This window comes from Rutidosis leptorrhynchoides, chromosome 4 (genome assembly GCF_046630445.1).
Source record: "Rutidosis leptorrhynchoides isolate AG116_Rl617_1_P2 chromosome 4, CSIRO_AGI_Rlap_v1, whole genome shotgun sequence".
NCBI lineage: Eukaryota > Viridiplantae > Streptophyta > Magnoliopsida > Asterales > Asteraceae > Rutidosis > Rutidosis leptorrhynchoides.
In genome coordinates, this window is record NC_092336.1 from 547558097 (window position 1) to 547576101 (window position 18005).

General features: G+C 32.4%; 1 long non-coding RNA gene across 1 annotated transcript; it reads left to right on the forward strand.

Annotated features, from left to right (window-relative positions):
• LOC139845171 (uncharacterized) lies at positions 1 to 1314 on the forward strand. Its single transcript, XR_011758223.1, has 2 exons — positions 1 to 1143; positions 1226 to 1314. It is a non-coding gene; the product is annotated as an uncharacterized lncRNA (long non-coding RNA).
• The last annotated feature ends 16691 nt before the right edge of the window (positions 1315 to 18005 follow it).

Sequence of the window (18005 nt, forward strand, 5' to 3'; positions counted from 1 at the left end):
AATTGTTCCAGTCAATCTGTAGGTAATTGTTCCTTCCAACACCCTATTGCCTCATCCCTCAATCACAATCAGTTGAAACTCCATTTTTTTTTGCACCGCTCCACGTTTGCGACGACTGAAACTTAAAGAAGAAACGCCCCGTTGCTTACCTACCGTCTTCTCCGATTAAATTTCATTGACATCCCGAAGGTTTTTAAATCTAACGATATAGGTATTTTTTTGTTTGATTATTGCTATATTTGTTACCATCGCTTACTTTTAATTCGTATTCCTTAATTTTTGATTGTCAATCGTACCTACTAAAATCTTAGGTCATCGTTTTGTAATATTTTTAGGGGTTTTGTTCTCATGATGAAATTAGTTTTGGTTATAACATGCTTACATAACTGATCATCGATGTGAGCTTAGGACTGAAACTCATAGAAATTAGTTTTAATTATAACATGCTTACGTAACTAATCATTGATTAGTATGTGAGCTTATGACTGAAACTATGGTTAAATTTGTTAAATATTAAGTGAATGCAAATTGTTTCATTTTTTGTGTTCTTTTAGTTTACTTTATTTATTGTTTAGTTTTTCATATTATTGGAAGTTTGTGTATGTGCTCCTTTTGTTTTTGTACTTTCAGGTTTGGTATTTTGTGATTTTCATCTTGGTTTTAAGATTTGCGTATGTAAACGGTATGTGATATCAGGCATAATGTTTATATTGTTATGTCACTTTTTGGAAGTTACAGGGATGCTGGATTTGTTTGAGATTACGTATCTAATAACTTGACAAACTACTAATGGTATATGCAATGAAGAATTGTTTCTGGTACAGCTGCTTAATTGTAACTTTATTAGTGTATTATTATTTTTTACCGTCAATATTGATGATCTCTTACATGATTTTCTTTGATATGTATGTTTCTTGCTTTATTTGGTGTTGTTGTGTCGTGTATTTTGGCCTTTGCTGATCTGCTATGAATAACGTATGGTCGTTAGTTGTTTAAGGATTTATTCCTTTTTTGGGGGAGTTTATGATTCACATTTAATTCGAGTCTCCTCTAATCGAATAGGATTTTCCAATCCACTCCTCATCATGATGTTTACATGTGTTTGTTGGAGGGTTAACATGCGTTTCTTCTTTAAAGCTTACGGTAATTACAATATCGCTTTTATTAAGATTGTATTCTCTATTATTTTGGTTGATTTTCTTTCACATTGTTATTGGTGTTTCAGTGTTTGTGACGCTTTGATTTGGATTAGTGACTGGATTCGAAAGCATGGCTACATCAGCAGCAAAGCAGAGAGATGCATCGTATCAGGTACTAATTTTCACCAGTTTTAAACAAAAACGTTGTGTTACTAAACAAACTAAGATATGTTCTGATTGGTTGTGTTTTAGACATATATAATGATTGATTGGTGCAGGTAAAAAAGATCAATTCGTTGCTTGATTTTGATTTGATACAATTTCAAAAGTTGGTATATAATTAGTTGCTTGATTTTGACTTGATACAATTTCAAAAGTTGGTATATAATTAGTGCACGAGAAAGGTATACCATAATCTAATGGTTGTTTTTTTTTTGTAAGTAAGATGCTATAATGAACTACATGCTATTATTATACAACAGTGTATGAGTATGATTAGTAATGAAGTTCCTTCAAAGTTGTTGTAATTGATGTATTTGATAACTATATACTTAATAGTGGGATCATGGTGGTCTTCAAGATATTGGCCTCCAAAAAATAATTGCATCCATCATGTTGTAACTATCTTTTGCTTGTCAACTAAGTACACTATGTAAACAACATAACTATATCTTTTGCTTAACAATACGAAATACAGAAAAACGTAACCACGCAGCGTAGCGCGTCGGGCCACATCTCTAGTTTTCAACATGAACCCTGGTTTCTTTTTACCAACTAACAAATCTATCTATTAAACATATAAATCTGTAAAACAACCAACATAATTTGTTGTTGTTGTTGTTGTTGTTGTTGCTGCTGCTGCTGCTGCTAGTTTCGTCCCTCATACACCATTCGCCGCCACCAGATTATAAACGTTAAAACATAGAAACCACCTACGGTTGCAAGCACCTTCGGATTTAAACCACTGGTTGCAACCACTACCGGAATTAAATCACCGATTGCAACCACCGTCGGATTTGAAGCACCTGCAGCCACCACCGGATTTAAAAATTATACCACCGGCCGCTACCTCTAGATCTAAACCACCTTCACCGTCGATTTCACGGATCCAGAAGAGAAACCGCCACCAATGGTTCTTGTTATCTGGGCAAACTTGAAACAAAGATTAATTTGTTTGTATTTTTACTTTGTTCACGAATTTGGTCGTTGATTTTTTGTTGAGTGTTTGTGTTTAGATTGATTGTTTGTGTAGGATTTGTCTGGTGGATCACATGAATCAGATCGCGAAGTTTAAAACTTTTAGATAGATAGTTCATTGAGGTTGGTACCAAGTATTTATATTTAATTTAATCACTATATCACTATCAGTATCACTATCACTTCATCACTATATACATTAAAAAGAGTCTCGATTAGCTAATAATTGTTTGAAACAACCTAACCCGTATTTAAATCGGCCCGTAATTTTTTTTTCTTAATTACATTAATATTTAGGTCCCAATTATGTTTCCAAAACATCTTTAACACAATGATAAGTTCAATAAACTTTTAAAACATTTATTACATTAGTTTAAAATATCTGAACGGGCAAACGCGACCCGACTATTTTTAATTTCTAACAAAACCGAGCATGGTGACTGGGGATACGCTACCCAGTCCTAAGCGATACAAAAGCACGTCTTCTAAATCAACCTACGCGAGTCCACTAGTTCCCACGCTTACCCGTGCCACCGCCTCCATGCAAATCTATAAAAAAAAAAAGTAAACAACGAGAGGGTAAGCTAACGCTTAGTGAGTGAGAATATACTACATACATATATATGCATAAAATGGACACGCCACACAAGTAATCAAATAACGCATAACGGAGCATCCAAGCATAAGGCAAGCTAATCTAAGCATACCGAACGATCACTAAGCAACAAGCTAATAACATCAACAATGAAGTAAGTTCACCAACGACGATGTGAACAACGCCATCATGCTACACCCGGGGGTTAGCTACATCACAACGATACATTAATATATATATAACCAAGCGTAAACCGCCCAAGGTTAACCAATCGTACAAAGGAATGGTACTCGAATTTCTCATCGGTGTTCGTAACAACCGTTAGTGTACAAAAACATATACCACTAACCCTTTGGCGGAACGACAACACATATCCGTTCACAACCGTTAGTGTACAACGACATATATCACTAACTTGGACAACACATATCCGTTCATAAATCCGTTAGTATACAACAACATATATCACTAACTCGGAAAACACATATCCGTTCACAACCGTTAGTGTACAACGACATATATCACTAACTCGGACAACACATATCCGTTCATAAATAAATACGTTACTCGACCACATCTCAAATACCAAATCCCACGCCATCGGGATTATCCGTATCACAAGTCTATGTGATACCGTACACACAAAGTGTGCACCTCGCCCAAGCGGTCAACCAAAATGCCCAACCGTGCCAATTGGACCTATACACAAGTCCATCAAATCCACCTATATGTGAAGTGAGCTCTATAGCCGAGAATCACTTCACCTGACCCGCACCCATCCTACACATACATATGCACATAGGATATTAGCACTCACCTTGTCGTCTTGATGAATGCAACCGAATAATCCGCAACTCGCCAATGGAACATATTCCATTATCACAATGCAAACAACAGAATTAGGGTGGACTTACAAACCAACCCAATTGACACTTAGTGCAATTTCGACCCAAATGCATTTTCAAGTACAACACATGCCCAAACTCGCCAATAATCACTAACTAGAGTGATAATGGTTCTAATAAGCCAATTAAACCCGAACACAAGTGTTAAACACTTGTCTTGCCCAATTTGACACCAAAACTCTAATTTTGACCCATTTCAAAATTAGTCAACCAAACACACCCAAATGAGTTCCAACACTTCCATAATCACTAATCATAGTGATTACACTCAATTTAAAGCCCTAAACAAGGCTAAATCATCAACCAACCCAAAACCCGCCTTCATTACTAATAAACCCGAATCCTAGTTATTATCTTCCATTAACAACTAGTGGGGTTCCATGTATGAACATACAATCAAAAGCCCTAAATTTAGATGAAGAACACGAAAACGAAATTCGGAGTTAGAGCTTACCGCTAGTATCACCTTGTAGCTAAGAACGAGGAGAACAAAGTTGCCTCTTACGCTTAAGATCGAATCCCACTCCTTCCTTTCCAAATCTCTCTTTGAATCAAATGGGGTTTTGAAGTTTTGAGAGAAAAATAGAAAGAAAAGGAAAAAGAAATGAAAGAGATGAAATGAATGGATGAGATTAAGATCCCAAATCTGGCTCACATGCGTAATGACCAAAATGCCCTTGAACCTTATTTAAAATTACAAAAACTTGGTACCAGTCCGCCCAGAACGCCGCGCCGCGGCCCTCATCGTCGCGCCGCGGCCCTCATCGTCGCGCCGCGACATATAACTTGGTCTGGTGGTTGCCTTGACATGCCTCCTTATTCTGAAACTAGTTAATCACCGCGCCGCGGCCCTCTATGTCGCGCCGCGACCTTCTGCACAGTCTGATTCTGACTCTAAATTTCAGGGACTGAACTTGCCTAACTCTGATTCTGATGTAAATTCTGAAAATGCATAAGTGTTAGGTTCACTTTTAGTGGCGCTTTCTGCTGCGCACATTTACTGACACTTTCAGGAACATTTTCTGATACACTAAAATCTGGGGTGTTACATTGTTTTCAAAACCCCCTTAATTATCGTTAGATTAAATAATTACAGCATAATACCCCTTGATCCAACGGTCCCTAATCATCCACTTAAAATATTAGCTAATAAATCATTCTTAATCAAAATTATACCCTTTATACCCTTAAAAACACGCGGACCTTAACTTTTCCTATTTGGATCCCTACCCACCAAACTACGGACTAAATCCCTAAATCAATTCATCTTCTTCATCCATCCTACGATTCTTCTTCCAGACCTAATCGTTACCTAAGCCATTTTGTTTTCTCAGTTAATTCTTCATCCATTATGTATCCATCCTCAACATACTACGGACTAAATGCCCCAAATCAATTCATGTGCTTCATCCATACGACGACTCTTCTTCGATACCTAATCGATACCTAATCCATTTCCTTATACCTAATCGACTCTTTTTCAATTTAGCCGATTTATGGATGTGCGTTCTTTTGGCATTGATTCGAGATTCGAAACTTGTTGTTAACGTTAGATACTTTTCAAAACACTTGACCATATTAACGATGAACATTATGTGCATTCTTTTAGCCTTGAATCGAGATTCAAAACTTGGTGCGAATCCTTTGGTTTTAAAAATGCAGCTCAATATTCCTTAATGATTTTTTTTCCTTCTTACCATGTTTGTTGGTTTGATTGAGTTATATGTGCAAGTCAGTTACTACTTGCTTTGTGATAAATGTCCAAGGTGACAATAAATTAGAGCCAAATCTCACTTTCAAAAGCTAATAATATACTATACGTTTACTTTGAGATATATATGGACTTAAATGTTTGTTTTGTATTATACTAAGAGGTGTTGACTGTATATGACCATTGTAAGAAGAACATGACAGTTTCCAAACACTAAATCTATTTGTTGGTCGAGTTAGCATTTTTGGCACCCCTAATTCTGATATATTTTAGTTTTAACCTTATATGATTAAGCAGTTTCCAATGTGAACCATGTTATTGAACTTCTACTATATAATATGTATTTTGGTGGATGAATATTAAAATGCATATCATATCTTGTGTTTGCAGTCTGTTATTAAGGAAGAACTATGGGCAAGATGCTACAAATGTTGCTAATGAAGTTGGTTTTGCTGCTAATATCGTGTGTATGTATTTTATTTTTGGAGTATCAGTTGAAGTTATATGAATACAAGATCCAAGTTGAATAGTAAATGTAGCTCGTGATGTAAAGGTTCAGGTTTCATTCATTGTCTGATATAAAATGACTATATGTTTTCCCTGCTTTGTTACATTAATGTATGCACATGATCGTTCATAATACATGTTTGATTTTTTGATTCTGTAAAACAACGACGCGCCGATGGTTTTCCCATTAGAATTTAGTCCCACTTGGGTTGATTCGGGTCGACTTTAGTTTATTCGGGGTATGATGTGTCTAATAGTTCAAACGGGTCATATGTCACCCAACCACTAATGTAAGTAATCTTATAGGATTTTTATTTGTTTCGTATGTTCTGTATCAGTGATGATACCCTAATTAGAATTAGTTACCATGGAGTTTACACAAGGCTATATAATTAGAAATCCATGAATTAGTTAAAAGAAATGATTATTTGGACTTTACTTTTATTCATATTAGTTATCGTATTAACATATCCAAACGTTGATAGTCAAAACGATAATTTGAAACATTGTGGATTTACCCTTTTTATGATCAAACATTTTAGGATAGACAATCAGGCGATGATGAAGCAATGCCTTTGGATGAGACGTTTTGTACGGCACTTGCATATGGTTTACCACCAAATGGTGGTTGTGGTATAGGTATAGATAGGCTTCCAATGTTGCTCACTGATTCTTAAAACATCAAGGTATGCTTTTCCTTTTTCTCTATTTGGTGGTGGCAATATGGGTGGGTTGTGTTAGGATCAGTCAAAAGGGTCTGGGTTGAATAAAGTTGTTTTTAATTCGGGTTAAATGGGCGGGTCAGTATGGGTTGACAGTTCTTTAAGATTGAAAGAATCGTTAATGGATACATACATTTTCATTCTAGCAACAACAAAAACAACAATAATGTTGTTCTAATGCAGATTTTGACTAATTATATTCGAATCTCTATATAAAAATAGACCACATCTAATTTACAACCTATTGGCTCCCGTGGCATGTCATTTTTCAGATTTTGACACATTTATTTAGTCAACATTTTTGTTACAGTTCATTTAGTCAAGTAAGTTTGTTTAACTTTGTTAATTTGTTACAGTACCCTTGTGTCAAAAAATTACCTCTTAATACCCTTTAATCAAATGGCTAAAATTAATCCCCTTAAGTAATAAATCAAAAAAATTACATAATGTAAAATACCATCAAAAAAAAAAACACGGGCTAAAATATCCCTACATCGAATACGCCAATACACGTTCATTCACCAATTTCAGACTTAAAAAAACAAATCCATGGTTACATAAATACACATTCGAATCAGTTGAAAGAGCTAAATTCATCGATTATTGAATCAACTGAAAGAGCTAAATCCGGCGATTATTGAAGATTATGGTTTACAAACGAACCTTTAAGTATACGATTTCAGGTAATCAATTTATATATTTCATGTGTTATTTAATTCGCGTGAATAAAAGATTTCAATGAGAACCTTGATGAGGCAATAGCTTCTTATGGAGATATTACTGCGAGATTATGAAATTTATCTATTTTACTATAACTATGTGTTACTGTATAGGATGGTAATGATTATGACAATGATGGTGGTGGTGGTGGTGTTGGTATGATACAATATGTTTTGGTTCTTCACAATTGTTGAAGAGATGATAAGGACTCACAAGAACAAAAATACTCATACCAGGTGATGTGCTGATGTATTTCGATTTCTGTCCAAACTCGGTACATAAAAAGAAATGGTAATTATGTAACTATTACACTTTGTGAATTCAATCGTGTATAGTTTCTAAAGCCAATTCCTTTTACAGGAACCTTTTATATTCTTGGCGAAAAAGTTGTTAGATATATTACTCCTTATCTCTTTAGTTATAAACAGTTGCACTATTAAGATCCTTTTTTCTTTTGAATGTTGTCTTTGATTTTGTATGTGTGGGACTAAATGTTGGAAACCTTACAGAGTTAATAATGTAAAGCTTTTATGGCATGTTTATTTTTATACTTAGAATGCTGTATGGTTATAAAGTAACATTACTTTATAAGATTGTATGTTCTTAGGCTAATGCCCTAAACTAAATACTATTATAGTTATAGTTGTTCTGATAACACTGGTTGATAATTACTAACTCTCAACTTCATTTGTTTTACAGGGCAAGAAAATTCGTGCATGTGTAAGCCTAAGATCCCGTTTTTTAGAGACACGTTTGTGGATGGATGTTACTTCGATCTATCAGATTTTGGAGTCGGGGCATATGATGAAGCCAACAAGTTTTAGAACACAAGTTGATGATAAATTTATACCATAAAAAAAAGTGCGGAGGTGCGCACTTTTCAAGCATGCAACTGACCCCTACCTTCCAGTTTCATCATATGATATTGTTGAATGGAAACTTTCAGAATGCACGTCTTTTGGTTAGTTACATCAAATACTCACAAATTAAGTAGTCAATTTTTATTTTTTCAAGAAAAGCATAAATTTATATAGTCAATGATTAAATATTGTAAATTAGCAGGTTCGTATCAACGACTAGATGTAGTAGGACAACAGGTAGACCTAGGTGAGTATAATATGAAACGCGAGAAGGGTGTGGATACCATACTAATTAGATTTTTATTGAAAGATGTTAGGTATGTTTTTCTGTTAGTTCTTCGATGCTATGATGAAAATAACAATATTCCACAGCATGTATAAGCGGTTTCACTTATTTTGAAATTCGATACACAGTTTAATAGTATCCACTACTACCTTTGTTATTTGTTTGCATTTGTTTATATCTAACACATAATTTGTGATTTTATATAGCGGGCAAAGCGTGTGCACTTTGGTCATGTCATGCGACCCAACTCCATGATTTCCTAAAAGACTGTAAAGACAAATGTGATCCACTTATAAGCTGACGGACTGGCAAGGTATGATTAGATTTTGAATTGCTAAGAGTAATTATTTTATAAAATCATATATGTGACTACTTGTTACATAAAAAAAAATGTTTACTTACAAAGTTGCTCATCCAGGTTTGCAATCTGTTTTTCAGTTGCACAGTTTACATCAATAAAAATGTGGCCCTAATTAATCTCTTCCAGTCAGCGTTTTCCGTCTGTATTACCTTGGATATAAACATGATATAGTGTCTAAACCCGATATCATTGCACGGTATGTCAACTAAATGTTTCATTTTTCCGTTTCAGTCTTCTTCATAATGCTGTTGATACAAAAAATCAGCTGTCAAATCTTTCCTGCGCATTAAGGTTGCAAAGATCTTTTACTATAGTAGTGGAAATTCTAGACGAGGTCCGTGAGATCACCCATGTATTATAGCCTAGACACATATATAATCAGGTTAAAACGACTTAATAAAAATAAACGTGTATAAAAATTTTCAAGTATACTTTATTGTGTTTCATTCATGTTGAATTATGTGTAGGTTTATAGCTCTTAATGGGAGGGTTTTGATAGTGTTTGTGTCCATGACAGATGGTTCATTTATAATCCAATCTTGGTTAGACTCCTTTTCAATTCTAGGATACGTAAATGAAATTATCAGAAGCTAAATAAACTTATATTGGGTTTATGTCGGACAATGAATGGGGCAATAAGAATCATATAATTTCCATCTTCCAAATTGTATTATGCCTAGATTCTATCATTTTAAAACTTATTTTTAGATTTAAGCACGATAACTATGAATGCGAATACGGTGCTTTGTTTGTAGGTTTTATGTTGTACATGTCTAACACGATGGAAGAGGTTTATGCCAAAGAAAATGAAGACAAAATGTTGCAAACTCGGCAGTGAGTTTTTGACGACTGTGAGTAGCACACCTTTTCAACCCTAGAAGTACAACTGTACAAGTGATAGATAATTTGTTGGTATATGTATGCACTTGTCTTAACTCTTAAGGAAGAATTCTTCGAGTTCGTATTGTATAGATACTTAGATTTTGGTAATATTAAAATGAGTAATTTAACTATTGACTTATGATTATTACGGTGATTAGTTGCGCTTATGTTTAATATTTATAAACCTCGGTATTAATTGCACTACCTAATATGCTTTTGTTAAAAAGTCAAGTGTGTGATACACATGGATATCAAATTTGAATTTTCAATGCGTATCACTATTCGTACTTATGTGTTGGTGAAGGGTAAGCTTGTACATTAATCTTAATTTCTATCAATCTGCTATGTTTGTATGCATGAATCATCGTCTGTTTTTAGTACACGTTAAACTGATTTAGTTCTCGAATTATGTTTCCTTTTAATTTTATTGCTACTACCTGAAGACATATTACTACTAACTTTAGTCAATTTAAGTTAGGGGTTTTCAACGGGTTCGGTTTCGGTTTTCTCGAGTTTGCAAACTTCAAGACTACTTTGATAACCGATTCTAAATTCTAATATCAATTTCGGTTAAACTAATTTTAAGAATCTAAATTGATTTGGTCTAAAGTCCAAACTGGGTGAATTAGAATAATAAAGATTTAAGCTTTAGATTTTACGAGAAGTATGTAGCGTCTATTTGTCTTAGTTATCGATCTTTTGTGATTTTAATCAATAAGCAACTTCATACTTCATACAATAATATCACTTGAATGTTGTACCCATCTAATATCACATATATCCCAATTAACCTTTAAAAGTTTCATTTTTAAATAACATAATAATATATATACCCATCTAATATCATATATATCCCAATTAACCTTTAAAAGTAACATATATATCTAACTAAGTAAAATAATAACATATATACCCAATATAAGTATTAAAATTCTCAAATTTATCCATTTCACTGAACGATTTCTATTGTGTGAGGTTTAAATTTAGCTTTTGGTTTAAGAGTTTAGGTTTAGCTTTAGGGTTTAGAGTTCAGGGTTCAGGGTTTAGCTTTAGGTTTAACTTTAGGTTTAGCTTTAGGTTTAGCTTTGGAGTTTCGGGTTTAGGTTTAGTTTTAGTGTTTAGAGTTTAGGGTTAGCATTAGGGTTTAGGTTTAGCTTTAAGGTTAGCATTAGGATTTGAGTTTAGCTTTAGGGTTTGGTTAAGCTTTAGGGTTTAGGTTTAGCTTTAGGGTTAGAGTTTAGGGTTTATGATTTAGGTTTAGCTTTAGGGTTTAGAGTTTAGGGTTTCGGTTAACTTTAGGGTTTAGAGTTTGGGGTTTAGCTTTAGCTTTAAGGTTTAGGGTTTAGAGTTCGAGGTTCACCTTTAGGGTTTAGGGGTTAGACTTTAGAGTTTAAGGTTTAGGGCTAGGTTTAGTATTAAGGAGTATAAAATGGGTAAATATGAGATTTACTTATATTGGGTGTATTTGATATTATGTAATTTAGTTGGGTATATTTGTAATCTTAAATATTAATAGGGGTATATATGATAATGCCCCCTTTGTGTTATTATGGTTGATTTCTATTGTGTAGGGTTTAGATTTAGCTTTGGGGTTAAGAGTTAAGTTTAGCTTTAGGTCTAATGCCCCGTCCTAATCCATCTGGACGAATACATTACATTTGGTTACATCGCGAGGTACTTGACCTCTATATGATACATTTTACAAATATTGCATTCGTTTTTAAAAGACAAACTTTCATTTCATCGAAAGTTGACGGCATGCATACCATTTCATAATATATCCAACTATAATTGACTTAATAATAATCTTGATGAACTCAACGACTCGAATGCAACGTCTTTTGAAATATATCATGAATGACTCCAAGTAATATCTCTAAAGTGAGCAAATGCACAGCGCAAGATTTCTTTCATACCTGAGAATAAACATGCTTTAAAGTTCAACCAAAAGGTTGGTGAGTTCATTAGTTTATCGTAATCAATCATTTCCATAATTTTAATAGACCACAAGATTTCCGTTTATAAATATATGTACACTCGCAAGTGTATAAAACTGTTCTGCTTATGTTGAGGCCTCAGTAACCAACCTTAACAATAATATAATAAGTCATCTTCGCAAAGATGGATATGTACACTCGCAAGTGTATAAATAATCCTCGAAGTACTAAACATCCGCCCACTAGCTCTTATGTCTAGTGCAGCCTACATGATGGGGTGTTAAGCCCGATAGATCTATCTTTAGGATTCGCGCTTACATGCTCTTATAACATGTAACTAAATTACCCAGCACATCAATCCGCAAAATATCATTTTTAATCACTTGTCTCTATTTCGTAAAGCATTTATAAAATATTGCATGTATTCTCAGCCCAAAATATATATTGCAAAAGCACTTAAAAAGGGAGCAAATGAAACTCACTATACTGTATTTTGTAGTAAAAATACATATGACGTCATTGAACAAGTGTAGGGTTGGCCTCGGATTCACGAACCCTTTGAAAAGCCTTTTCTAAAAAGAATGCTCCATACGAGACTCGAACCCATGACCACTCGCTAAACCGAACACACACTCAACCATCCAGCTGCAACTGCTTTTCTGATATTATACCCAACCCAACTATATTTAACCCGTTATAATTTCTGTTTATTTCTTCCTCCTTCTTCACTTTCAAAAACGACCGATGACCAGAGGCATCTTTCTATAACTACTATTTTAGTTTAACACTTGAAATATAAACACTTAGTGACTCGTAATTTTGATTAACCAAAAGAAAGAGAAAAAAATAATAATAATAAAAAATACAGTAGCAGCACTCGTTGATGAACTCAAACATTGATTCAAATATCTAGACGTTTTTAGATTAAGATTTCTACATGAACTAGGTCCCAAATCATTCTTAGAAACTTTCTGAATCATCAATTGATCCAGAAAGTTCAAAACGAATTCGAATTTTATGAAAAACCAATCGTTTGACTTTTGAAAAATTAACATTGACTTCAAAATTCGAGCTTGATTTTGTAAATTAATAAGTAAGACTTTGCAGATAGGTTGAATAAAGGATTACAATCAACTCTGCAATTTTAGATTTTGACAATGATTTGAATTCGAGTTTTTTTGAAAAAAAAAAGAGCAAGACAGGGCAGTCGAGCTGTAACTCATATTCTTATGTTTTTCCTTCACAAATGCAGTAATGTTTATATATAAAAAGTGATAGTTAACGATCACTATAGCATTTGGATTCGTTTGTATTTGTTTTATAGTTAAGATTCGGTCGACATGAATATATTCGATCAGAGATAGATAAATAAAAAAATATAAAGTTTAATTGCGATGGTTAACAAAATTTTGGATTTATCAGTTGATTAATTCAAGATCAGAGACAAAAACAAGAATTCAAAACAGTTTGATAGTGATTGGAACCGATTCCTTTGATAAGTTTCGTTGATATATTATTTTTAATAATAAATATATTAATAATAATAATTTTATTATTAATCAATAATAATAATACTGAAATATTATTATTAATTATAACCTAATAATACTATTATTAATAATTATCATAATAATAATATTTAGAATGATGATACCAATAGTTACATTAATGTTTATAATGATATTGTTAATGATAATATTAATAAATTTTATTATTTTTATAATAATAATAAAAATGATAATAATAATAATATTGATTCTTAATGATAAACTTAATAATAATACAAGTAATAACAATGTCACATGTTTTCAATTTTTATATCCATATATATCATAATAATATTAATAATAATAATGAGAGTAATAATAATAACCTTGATATAACACGGTATTTATACTTTTAATTAAATTTAATATATTAATATTACGTATGTCATTTTTAATATATATATATATATATATATATATATATATATATTATAACATATTTTTAAATATTTAATATTTGTATATTTTAATATATTATAAAATACATGTAGTAATCATTATGTATAGAAACCATATATATATATATATATATATATATATATATATATATATATATATATATATATATATATATATATATATATTACATATATCAATCTATCATTGGTAATATAATTATTTGGTGTTAACTTCGTTAATAAAACGAGTAGTTCCAAATACTTATATTCAAAGTTTTCAACATATATATATATATATATATATATATATATATATATATATATATATATATATATATATATATATATATATATATATATATATTCTACCATATTTTATATATATACTACTTAACAAGTTTTTATTGTAATTCGTAAACTACTTTATGTCTTTAATTTAAATAACTAAATCGTATAATATTTTATTAATGTATTTTATAATATGTCTATACATACCTATATATATATATATATATATATATATATATATATATATATATATATATATATATATATATATACATATACATATACATATCTAATTACAATTAATTGTTCATGAATCGTCGGACATAGTCAAAGGTTAACTGAATCCATGTAAACAATTCGAAAATTTTGGGACTCAACATTACAGACTTTGCTTATCGTGTCGATATCATAATAAGATAAGGTTTAAATTTTGTCAAAAATTTCCGGGTCGTCACAGTACCTACCCGTTAAAGAAATTTCGTCCCGAAATTTGATTGGGATCGTCATGGCTGACAAATAATATGTTTTCATGACTCATATGAATTGATAAATAGATTTTCATCATCACTGAGTAATATGGATGGATAAAATAATTCGATTACTCGAAGCGTACGAGCGAAGCTATCACAAAATATTGAGATAGAGATTTAACGTTTGACGTTGTCACGGTGGATTTTTGGATTTTAAGGAATGTAAAGAAGATCTTCGTAATCTATATAAGATTTGATTCTTCGGTAATTAAGAAAATTATGATCCTCTTTGATTAAATGCGATGATCTGTCTCGATTGCTTTGTCTGATATTTTACTATAAATCCACTCCTTTTGTTTCCTTTATATTTTGGAGTCCCATCCTTTTGTTTTCCTCTTCCCGACTTTAAGTCAAGCAAATAATGATTCAGAATTTCGTAAGTATGAATTTCGAATGAACATGACTAATGTTCTAAGAGAGAGTTTGTAATATCATGATATTGATTGGTTAATTTACCAGAATTCAAGAGAAGAGATAGAACAATCAGGAAGATATATTCTTGATATGTTAGTAGATTAGGTAGAATGTAAGAGTCGTGTAACATGTCACCTGATGACGTTATGGTCTGTGAATCATCAAGTTCCATTAAAAACTCAGCATGACTTACTGTAATATAATCACGTTGATCAAGTGTCATTATATTATACTAACTCATGCTTCAGTTCCCAACACTACTTCAAAATCATTCATATTTTAAACTCGAAGGTTTTAGAATTTAGAAACTAAAATAGTTTCTTTTATGATGTAACACATGTAGCACGAAGAGATAACTAATTTCGGATAAGAAGAGTTATGAAAATATCCTCAGAAATATCGAAGATATTTATGATGATATTTTCAGAATTTCTAAGATCGAAGGTTGATGAAGAAAGATTTTCCACAAGATTTAATATGAGTATAGAGCAAGGTTTTCTCTAAAGATTTCATTGGATACAGAATTATCTGGATTCTTTGAATATAGGGTTTGGTCCTTGTATTTGTCCTTGGCCTCCTTCGTGGTTAGCTCAATCCGTTTTCCAGTTCCAACTTTTCTGAGCTTTTCTAAGATACTATTCTTTATTATCAAACTTCTGGCTGTTAAGGTCGTTTACGTTTTTATTGCTTCATTCAGCTTTTTCAACATTCAGAGTATTGATTCATAGACTGGGCGATTTTCAGTATTTCAGAATTGAAGATCATAATTCTAAGAGATAAATGTTATATGTATACATATAACTGTTGATGTAGACATGCTGCGAGATTTCAAAATATTGATTGCGGTTTCCCGGTAATTGGTATGGTCATTCTCGTTATAAGGTGTGGATGAGTATACGATAAGGTTTCAATGAATGTAATGATTTTTCTGAAAGTCAAAGATCCACAAAGTTGTTGGTAAGTTTACTGCTAATGTGGTGGAATATAAGCGGTTCTCCGGTAACTTTGACGAAAGGGCAATCGTATACATCAAGGTTATAATAAGGCTAATCCTAGTGAAAGGTCGAAATTGATTTGCTGGAGCTGTGACAAAATTGGCTACTTTGGAAAAGGATTGCAAAGTTATTTTTTCGGTAATAACAACGCCAAATGAACTAGTACAGATACGTTTTTAACGTTTACTCAGTTTTGGAGAGTTTTCAAGTGCATAACTATATGCATCAATCTTTTCTTCCGTAGGTAAAGTGCGGTTGGTTCATCCTTTCGATTGAGGTGTTTTCAAGAACCATGAAAGGTTTGAACGCAGATTGTAATCGTCAAGATACAAATGAGGTTTAAGATGAGATCAAGTGGCAAACTTGAAGAAATGTTTAGTTTCATATGTTATAATCAATATTTTAATTCATTTTAATTGTACAATGTTATTAGTCCACAGTCGATAGCCCACAGTAACAGTCCAATAATTCATATATAGTTTAATATATAATATTCGAATTAATTAATACGTATCGTGGCCCGTGTACATGTCTCAGACTCTATCACAACTCAAAGTATATATATTATTGTAGAATCAACCTCAACCCTGTATAGCTAACTCGATCATTACTGCATATAGAGTGTCTATGGTTATTCTAAATAATATATATAGATGCGTCGATATGATATGTCAAAACCTTGTATACGTGTCCCGATATTTAAAGTGCGTAAAATAAATAACAGAATTTAAATGACGATAAATAAAATTGCGATAATATAAATTGCGATAAATAAATTGCGATAAATAAAATGTAATCAGTTAGCTAGGATCAGTTAGCTAGGAACAGTTAGCGTGGATTCTTAACAAAATTTCTCATAGTTGATTTGTTTGTTTCTAACAGATTTTATTTTTGTCCAATGTTTTCTTCATTATGCCACTTGTTGGATTCTGATAGGTCAAAATTCAAATATGAAATTGAATGAAAATGGTTATTCTGTGGTGAACGGATTCGTATATCTGTGGATGTAAGTAGGATAGTAAATAACCGTTGAATCAGATTCGAAGAATGTACAGTGTAACTTATTAATGTGAAATCTAAATATTCCTCGGGTATTACCTACCCGTTAAAATATTTTCACCATTAACAGTTTGTACAAAAGAATTTTTAATTACAATATTTATTAAAATATATATACATATATATTTTCTTCAGATGTAATCTTGGATTTGATGAATTTATATTGTAGCGACCCGACAAAATCGTCATTGACGGCGCCGCTAACTTAGGTCCCGTTACGTGGTCGTAGTCCCTATATGAGACTCGTTTGACCAAAATTATGTCGCGTCCTTTTGAAACGTATCATGCTTGCAAAGTTTAGTTTACAAAACCGTTCGACAACAATTTCAAGTTTGCAAAAGTATAAATTATAAATGAGATAACTTGCGACATAATTAGTTTAAAATCACGGTTGCTATAAATAGCGTAAGTATGTAAACGATATGTTTGAATCCAAAGGTGCTATCACTAGCGTATGTATGTATGTATGCTTGACCCCAAGCAAGAAATCAGAGTGTATGCATGTATGCTTAACTCCAAGCAAGTATGAGTGTACGCGGAAGCATGTATCAAATACCCAAGTATGAACCTGAGAAACATATAGAAAACTGTCAACGAAAAACGTTGGTGAAATCATAGGTGTTTTAGTAAACGTTGTATTTGAACCACAAGATTTAGTATAAGATGATTATCAAAATCATTTGCATTCCAAAGTTGTTGTTTGTATCCCGGGCACCCAATTATCAAACTTAACTGTTTTGCACCCTTTGCGTAGTGTTAGAATATACACTAGACCCGAAAATATATTTCATCCGCTAACGGTAGCGAACCGTCCGAATGAGGCTCGTCAAGCCCATGTGATCACATAATATAAGTTCACGTTTACACCCTGCAAGTGTAACTAATGATAATTGAATTGAGGCTTTTTGTTCAAACCAGTACGTGGAATGTTCGTTTTCGTACTTGTGTTCAA